We start from the raw sequence: 9,413 nt of genomic DNA on the forward strand, positions 1-9,413 counted from the left end.
TGCGCCTCCCTGTATTTATTACTCCCGTTTTTGAAGCAGAGGTTGGTGGGGGGAGCACGGTGAATGGGTCACACAGACCCCTTTTCTCATTTCACCTTTGCCTTCTTTCCCTCAAACATGAGCAGCTCACTGGTGTTTTTCGTTTGTTGAGAGAAAATCATTTGGGTGACAGAGAAGCTTAACGTAAAATGTGTAACAGACCCTGATAAACCATGGAAGTAGTGGCAATGCAGCAGATCCAGAAATGCTAGGGGTAAATATTTTTTTTCTTTTCCACCCAGTCAGCTAACACGTCTGTGGTTGCATAGGTGTTAACAGAGAGAATTATTTCCCTGCATGAAGGAAACCTGAGAAGGACAAAAAAAATTGATGGAGGAAAGGATAAGAAGCTCCTGTGAGTACTTTTTTTTCCCTGTTGTAAGGGGAAAAAAAACCCTTTGTTTTGTTCTCTTTTCTGGATGTGACATTTTACACCGCTCCCCTTCTAGTCTTTCTTATCCAGTTCTGAATGCTATGGCTCTCTCACACAAGTATTCCTGTGGCACGCTGTTAGCCCGCTGAGGGCTGCCAGTGTGCGCCAGCAGCAGCTCCGTCCCCAGGCTTCACCCTTGCAGTCCCACAGCCTTCTCAGGAGGGCATTGAGTGGTTTCTCAGGGCTAATGCTGTTTGCTTGAGAGTTGGTGATGCTTCATTGTAGAGTAAATTCCACTCTCTCAGCTTTTCACAGCCTTTGGTCCAAACCACGCTGTCCTGGTGATTCCCTGCGCAGCTGCACAATAAGACCTTTCCCTTCATTTGAACCATTGGAGGGTGAAAGAACTTCTCAAGCTCAGTATGGGTTAAGAGCAAAATAAATGTCATTAGAGTTACTGGTAACTGATAGAACAACTTCACTAGATGTTACTGGAATAAAACTGAGAGTGGGGTGGTAAGCCTGCCTCTGCCACTGCTAAACTTGGCTTGAGACTGGCTCCAGGTTTTGTAGCCTTTTGACCCTCATTCCATGGGAATGTGCTGCTTAATTCTCTTCTCTTGCAAGCTGTTACTTAAAGTTTTCATTAATCAGCTAACAATTTTTGAGCTAATACAAAACCCCTTAGGTTTCAGAGCTCCTGAAGACTCTGAGGAACTTTGGAGTAACTTGATAAAGTCATGTAGGTCAAACCCAATTCTAATTGGTGCAAAAAGGTGAAGGACATCCATGGAAATAGTTGGAATAAATCACAGTAGCTAGTGGAGCATCCAGGAAAAAAAAAAGAAGAAAAAAAAGGAAGTAATGTGTTAGAGTCTGTGGAACTTAAAGAAACAACCTCCCCTGTGTAATTCACTCTTCAGCCAATAGAAGGAAAGTTAGTCCATCTTACAAAACTTTTAATATATTTTCATAACTTTGGATATAACTTTGTCAAATAAAAAAGAAATTTTTAAAAAAGCTTGATATGCAAGATGAACAAATCTGCAAAGTGAAAAGCTGGAAGTTGTCTGTAGAAGCTGTGAGAGACATGGAAAGATGACATTGGAGAGAGAAGTGTAAATGCATGAAATCTAGAGTAGACCAGAGGCTTGCGAGGTGCTCACAGAGGTTGTGCGACCCTGAGGATGTCTAAAGAGGAAGGAGAGATGCACTCTGACCAGTGGCATAAACCCTAACACTCCATGGCATAGCTCAGATGCTCACTGTCCAGCTTCAGAAGAGATTTTCAAAGTTGGTAAGTTATTTCATAACTCCTTACTACAAATAAATCCACCTTGTCATTGGGACTGCTCGTACTGGTGGCTTGTGGAGGCCTCATACTTGTCTGTACTGTTCACCTGTACTGGGATATAATGACACGTCTCTGTGCCAGATCTGTAAGGGCTCTCAGTGCATAAAGTCTTTTAAAAAGGTTCCTAGTATTCTGTCATGTAAATGTCCTTGAAAATTGTCTCAAGGACTTTTACCCATATCCTTGGTTCTTTCTCCCAGCGCACTGTATTCATGTGGGCACCACCATGTGTCCTTGTTTGAATGAGTCAGGAAGTTTCTGTGGGAGGACCCTGGTCTGGATCCAAGATGTGCTTTTAAATAAAAGAACCTTTTCACAAATAAAAAAATAAAATAAAATAAAATAAAATAAAATAAAATAAAATAAAATAAAATAAAATAAAATAAAATAAATGTGTTTGGCTATTATAGTGTCAATGTGCTGAGCAGTACATTTTCTGAGCATGAAACATATTGACAAAAATTCCTTGTCTGACTAGATGGGATTATGATAAAGTGCTGTGGCTTCATCACTATTACTGCCATACTGGGTTTTTGCTTGTTGGTTTGTTTAGGTTAACATTTGTAATGTTCCTAAAAAGCAATTCTTTGCTTGTTCCTGATTCAGCTGTTCTCCTTGTGTGTGGCGTTCTAAAGAAAAGTAAAAGGATGCAGGATGGGAATGTAGTGATCTCTGACTGGGCAGGGATGGGACAGAGGGCAAAACCTGAGAATGTCTCTGCTGTTGTGTTGTGGTGTGTGTGAGTTTCCTGCAAGGCTTTGAGGGCATTAGCAGTGATACAGAGCTTTGGCTTTTGATTTTTCCCATGTGACAGATGCAGTCTCCTTTTCAGCTTGGCTTGCTCTTGCACCCACAGCGGTGATGCCTCGGTCATGGCTCTGGTGGTCTAGCACATCAGGAGTGATAAGGTGACCTGGGAAGGTCTGACCCAGCCCTATGGCTGGAGCAGAGGGAGCTGCTAGATGTCTGTGAGGAGGGAAGACATTTATGTCATTCTTCAGGAAGCTTCTCTACCTTGAACTGACTGGCAAAGGTTAGACTAAACTTTCTGTGCTGATTAATAAAGCCTCTGTGGATGGGGTCCAAGCCAAACCTGTGAACAGTCTCTATCTCTGAATTTCAGTTTGTTACAGCATTTACATTAAGTTGTAGATAATGTGCTCATAAAGCATTAATCTAATACTCTGAATTATGAAGCCGTTGCAGTTGAATTAATGTCTTTTTACAATCAAGTCTTATTTACCCCTTATGTTCAACTTCCCGAAAGAAACTCTCTTCTACTTATAATTTGAATATCTGCTTTTTAATAAATCTGGTAGAACTATTAGATGGAAAGTGTGAGGTAGATTAGTGAAGGTATTTCACAGGCTTGGGCATGTAAAATGAGCTGCAGCATTTATTTCACAATCGCTTCCTCCATTTTTAAACTGTGTCTCGAAGTTGTCATGTTTTGGAAGCATGAGCTGCAAGAAAGATGCAGATTGCAGAGTATACACACTGTTCACTTTGAATTTAAATCAGTTAGACATGCAGTAGCTCACCTCGTGAGTTTAGGGGGAAGTCAGCTCAAGGCTGGAAGATGAATTTGGCACATATTTACAAAGGCAAAAATGCAAGACCCACCAGCCAAGCATTTCATTAGAAAGACAAGTTAAATTCTGCTGGGACATCCTAAAATCAGGTAGCCCTGAAGTCAGAAGCGTGTATAATCCTAATATTGAATGTAGTGGGGTAAATATATTTAAAAATAATGAAATACCTTTGCATGATGGAAAACCCTAAACTGTGTGGATTTTTTTTTTTATTTTACTAAGTGATTATTCTGCTAATGAACTGTGAGAGTGAAGTTTGAATATTACAGTATTTGTCATCTGCTTTCCAGCCTGTTTTGTTTTTCAGCTAATTATTTGATTCAGATTGCCAGTAAGGTAGAATTACAAGACAGCAAGTGTGGTACTACTTAATTTTTCAGTGCTTTTCCATGAGCCCCTTTAAATCTTGAGGTTGACTACCTCAAAATACCTCAAAATTTTCAAAAAAGCTGTTTGTTATATTTACTAACTGCAAGAGAAAAAAATTATAGTTTGGCAGGTTAGTTTTGCAATGATATATATTCTTAATATCCAGATAAATTTCTAATCCTACTGAATTCTTTTTTTGCCTTCAGTCATATCAGTTGACATTTAGATCCTGAAGTTACTTGCATTTAGTATAGAAATAAATAAAGCCTTTTATCAGTTTTCAATTGAATGCTTTTCATTTTTTAATCTCTTGTTCTTTCATTATGAGAAACAGCAGATAACTCAAAAGTAGATTTTTTTTACTGTCACATGAAAAAGTCCATTTTGTCTAAACTAGAAGTCCTGTTCTTTTCAATCTCTCTTCCTATTGAAATTTTCCTCATATCTCTAATAACATGGCACTGAATTACATAATGATGAACTGAAACAGGCTGTTTCCTGTTGTGCAAATAGCTCTGATGAGTGGGTCTGCCAATACCATAGACGATCAATCGTCAGTTTCTATCGAGTCCATGGGACTCAGGGTTAATGGATGGAGTAGAAAGTCTTCCTGGTAGGAAAATGCCAGGAGGGATTTGCCAATCTAATTTGGGAGCGGATGGTAAGCGGCACTGTTGAAGGGGCGATGTTCCAAATTCTTTCAAAGAAGTAATTGTTGAACACTTTCTCAATAAACCATCTCTTGTTTCTGATAAACTCACCAGTGTTTGTTCTGCCTCTCCTTCTCCTGATAGAAGGATCAGACTAAGCAGAACCAGCATCATCTGAGCCTTTTGCCTTTCTTAACCTGAGTGGTTGTTGCATGCTGTGAGACCCCTGTGGGAGTAGTGCTGGCCAGGATGTTTGATGGAACTGCACAGGGTCACATTGATTGTGCTGCATCCCTGGGGGGCTCCATTGCCGAAGGGCACACGCTTTCCAAGAGAACAGAAACCTGGTGACCAAGGTGTTAGGACAAGCTCCATAGTGGGCTATGGCTGTTCTAAGCCCTTCCCTGGGATCAATTGCCCTTTGGTGGACCTTGCTTCTGTTTCCACTCCTGTCATTTTCTGAACCAGGTCAGCCTCAAGCCAGCTCCTAGCTGAAGAACTTCAAGGTGTTTCCTTCAGCACCCCCTCCACCTTTCTCCCTCAGCCTATGATAGTGGCCTGGTGTCCCTTCAACCCCCTTCCCTTTTCTAGGCGTTTGCCTCACAGCACTTTCCTTTCCCCATCACCCACAATTCCCTCTAGTATCTTTTTATCCACTGAGTCCCAGAGCAGGTCTTTATTTTGGGTTGTAACAGGAGCATTTAGATGTGCAGAACTAGTGCAGTGTAAATAGTGTGGGAGCTGCATCTCAGGAGTGTTTAGATGTTGTCTGGGCATTGTGGAGAACCAATAAGCTTGGTTATTGCTTTGCCTGTCCAAAAACCTAACTTTGTGAAATTCTGTGTCCAAATTATGAATACTCACTTCTTCCAAAACTCTTCCTTCTCCTGAAGTAGGTGAGAAAATAGCTCCTATGGCTGCTTACTATTTACAGAAATGTCAAAGGTAGTCTTGACTAAAATGTACACATTAGCAAAGACAGTTCTACAGTGGATATTTGATTGATATGGACATTTGATTTAACTTCCAAACACCTTGGTTTTCATTCAAAGCCTCGGATCTGGGAATGTTTAATTTGTGTGTATGTGTGGGAGATGAGGAGTTTCCTCCATGTTAAACTGACTTCAGGCTGAGTGGGGTTGTTGATTTGTGTCATAACAAAAATAAAATCCCATTATCCAGATACCATCTCTCAAACTTTGATCTGACATGAGTAAAATAGTGATACTGAATTAATTTAATGTCATGGCTTCTGACTCCTGTATTGTATGTGTGAAGAAATGTTCATAAGGTATTTTTTCCTATGGACATAAATGAATTTGTGGTTTCTAGATTTCACTCTGGGTTTATTGCCATAAATACAACACACAGAGAAGCATAAAGGCCAGAGAAGAAACATAAAAATGCTGTTATCAACCCCTGTATGACCCTGCTAAAAGTAGCTACAGGAGTGACCCTTCAATGCATCCTCTGAGGCTTCAGAGTTCTGAGCAAATATTGCTATAAGGATCACTAGACAGAGGAGTTACTGTGCAGAAAATATGTGTGTGTCTGTGTATGTGATAGAGGCAGTCAGTGCAAGTTTCTTAAAATTAGTATTTAAAGACTTCTGTAATTTATGGCAAATCAAAACACATTATTGTGTGAATAATGTGTAAAGAGATAGTATTATAAATGCATGCTACATTTCTGTATCTGCTTACCCAAGGACAGAAACTTTTATTCAATCTCATAATTTTTGTCATCTGATTCCTGTACAAAAATCTCGCTTCTTTTGCATCTGTCAGTATAGTATCTAAAATATGAATATATATTCAGGCAGCAATATCTTGGTAGACTGCAGAGAGCTTTCTGCTCCTCCCCAGATAAAATGGGAAGAAAAAAGTCCTCTTTTGCTATAGAATCTTTCCATTTTTATTTTACTGAGAACTCATTTAATGTTTTGTTTTCTGTTGGTTTTACTTCTTTTACCTCAACTTGTTTTTACAGTAAAGAACAAAGCAGAGCTGTGGGGTAAAGCAAAAGAAAGCAGGGAAAGAAGCAGGATTTACTCATCCTTAATTTTGACATAAAGCCTCAGAAAAAAGAGTGAATGAATGGAAAAGTTTGTCCCAGAGCTGTCAAAGTAAAACATTACTGGAAGCTGTTACAATTTTTGAGGAATTTGAATCGTCACCACTTGCAAGGGAGCAATCAGCTGCATTCACTTAGCAATGCAGTGAACTGAGGTTTCTTTTTCCTGACTGCTGATGCTGAATTACTGGAACTGTTTGACTACTTTCTGAAATACTCCATTCCTAAGGCACAACGTTTTTTGGGATCCAAACTCCAGTCATGATTTCTGTAGATTAGATTTATTTGAAATACCCTGGTGGAACTCATTGCTTTGGTACAGAGGTCTCATCTGATCCCAGCTTTTAGCATGCATATTCCTAAATTGAGAAACCCATTGTTCTGCCTTAAACCATTAAGGACACAGATTAAACTATCCAAAACCAAAGCACTTAATGGGGACTAGCCTTCAAAACATGTATACATGTGTTTGCGCTTGGGAAGTGCCTGTGTTTTGTGCCACCCAAATATTTATTAATTTTAAAGGAGTGAGAATTGTCATTTCTGAAAACAAAGCATGAGGGGGATGTGAGGTGGCACTGCTTACTGAGGTCTTTGCAAAAGTACATGATCCAGAAATTTCAGTGTCCTCAGCGTTGCCAATGCATGGATTGCTGCAGGCAGATGTGTATGAATGCAAGGGAATTTAAAATGTTTGGTTACATATATTTAGGTGCGTGTGATTTTGTAGGTAAGACATATTTGCTAAAATCTATTAGAATGCAAAATTCCCTTTGCTGGACACAATGGGGAATATTAAACAGAATAAAAGTTTTAAAGTGCTGCAACCGCCTAAAGTGCAAAACCAGCAGATAAACTTTTTTATGCTTCTCCTTGTCCTGTGACATTTAAAATATCCTGCTCACAGCCATCCTTACCTTGCTTAATTCTGGCGTTATATCTGACACAAAACACTTCCATCCTGAGGTAGGTCCTTGACAGTCTTTAATATGACAAAATGATTTGGGCTTCCTGTCATTCAGTTTAAATCACTTTTCTACCCACGCATAAAAAAAGCTCCAGCACAATCTTGATGGCCTCAAGAAAAACACGTCTGGTCCCAGCCTAACCCTCAGCTGCATGGCACTGCATTGTCATCATAATTGGATGTGATAGATTTTCACTCTGCTTTACTAAAATTTTGTTTGTAATTGAGTAAATGTGCCACTTGCAGTTGAAAATAAATTAGCCCAGAGCAACAGCAGCTTGACTGTTTTTTAAAACTCTGTGTGTGGGCTTTTAAAACACATACACACACATACACATAAATATAAAGATAAAATAGAAAATAGAAAATAGAAAATAGAAAATATATAAATAAAACAGAACAGGTCAAGTGTGTTGCTAGGATTAGAAAAATATCCCCTTCATTGTTAAATGGCGTCCTGAACTCCATTTTCTCTATGCGTGTCGTACATTTTCCCCCTCAGAGAGGGTGAAAACATAAAAGCAGTACAGCAGACTGCAGCGTGGGGGAGGGTTTTTTCCCTTCCTCACACTTTCTACTTTTGTCAAGCCACCTGAGAAGTTGATATGAGAAGGGCATTTTAGAATAAAGACATTACTCTGACAGCAAATACAAATGAAATAAAATTGGCCTAAGGCTTTGATGCCAGAACCTGAATGGAGAGCTGAGACTTAGTAATGCACTAGTTTAATACACTAGAGAAATAGAACTAGAATAATTTGCAATGCAGGATGATGAAAGAAGAAAATATAACAAACTCAGAGATTAAAATAGAGTTTCCAGCCTGTATATATTCACATTTTGTATTCAAGTTGACCCATAAACATTGCAAGGGAAGCAAATATGCACTTTTCTCTTATTTTGGAACAAAGCTCTTTGAAGTGTGAAGATACCATGTCAGGATCTCAACCTTGACACTCCCAAGGGAAGGATCTGAAGGTCTCACAGTTTTGGATGAAATCTTCATGGGCATCTCCTGACTCTAGAAACAGCCACTGACAGCCACTTTAACTCATGTTGCTTTGGTCACTGAGTAGACAAATGGCCTTTGTGGTGGAAGAGAATGAATCCTTGAGAGAAAGAAGGCACTCATAGGGCACCTTGTGCATGTGGCTGATGCCCCTTTTCCCTGTGCATGTGTACACACATCCCCAGCTCTCTCATGATATAAGTACTTTCCTTAGTGTAAAAACTCTGAAGTTAAGGACTTTTTTGGGTTTTGTGCTTGTACAACATTTATAACCAGAAATGATCCTATGTGTTGCCACAATTCAAAAAGAAAAAATAATAGGCAGAGGTTTAAAGACTGAATTGTTTCACATTAACATAGGGGTCTGTTTATTTTCATGTCCTCCAGAAGACCTCGTTTATTGGTCTGTAATGTTTCTCAGGTTTGTATGACCCAAATATGAATTGTTTGACTTTTTTTGCAATAGGCATTTTGGCAAGTACTGAATTCATTTTTTGGTATTAAGTCAGCTGTAGAAAAAAATAAAAAAATTGCTGAAGTATCAGAGCCAATTATGGGCACTGGTTCATGTGCTGGATTCTGCATTTCTCTTTTAGATATTTAAATTATTTCAATGTACAGGCCCAGTCATTCCAAGTCTTTGGATGTATTTAAAGCAATTGAAAATCCCTTTTCAACACAAAAGTCAAATAGTCTTATAGCCCCTTTAGCAAATACTGATGGTTACCTTAAGAATGTGTCAGGATGTAAGTTTTAACATAAAATTCAACTTTCTGGTTGAGTGTTCAGGAGTGTTCAGGTTACACAGGAAAAGTGACATAAAGTACGAGTAATAACAACAACTATTCTTTTTCCAAGAAGCCATAAACCATGGTTCAAAGACTATTATATCCTCATCTCCTGGTATAAGTCAATTCACTTTCTTCAGATGTGGAGCTTGATTGAGATAGAGAGTGATTTTCAGCAAATAAATGTGAGTCATTCAGA

The 9,413-nt window shown here is 39.0% G+C and overlaps 1 long non-coding RNA gene across 1 annotated transcript in view; it reads left to right on the plus strand.

Annotated features, from left to right (window-relative positions):
• LOC135288209 (uncharacterized) overlaps window positions 1-4,011 on the plus strand; it is a 4,028-nt gene extending 17 nt beyond the window's left edge. The window contains exons 1-3 of the long non-coding RNA XR_010351458.1: window positions 1-394; window positions 1,101-1,709; window positions 2,599-4,011. The exon at window positions 1-394 is cut by the window's left edge and continues 17 nt beyond it. This is a non-coding gene — a long non-coding RNA (uncharacterized LOC135288209). The remainder of the gene's footprint in view (window positions 395-1,100; window positions 1,710-2,598) is intronic.
• The last annotated feature ends 5,402 nt before the right edge of the window (window positions 4,012-9,413 follow it).

This window comes from Passer domesticus, chromosome 1 (assembly GCF_036417665.1).
Source record: "Passer domesticus isolate bPasDom1 chromosome 1, bPasDom1.hap1, whole genome shotgun sequence".
Taxonomy (NCBI): Eukaryota; Metazoa; Chordata; class Aves; order Passeriformes; family Passeridae; genus Passer; species Passer domesticus.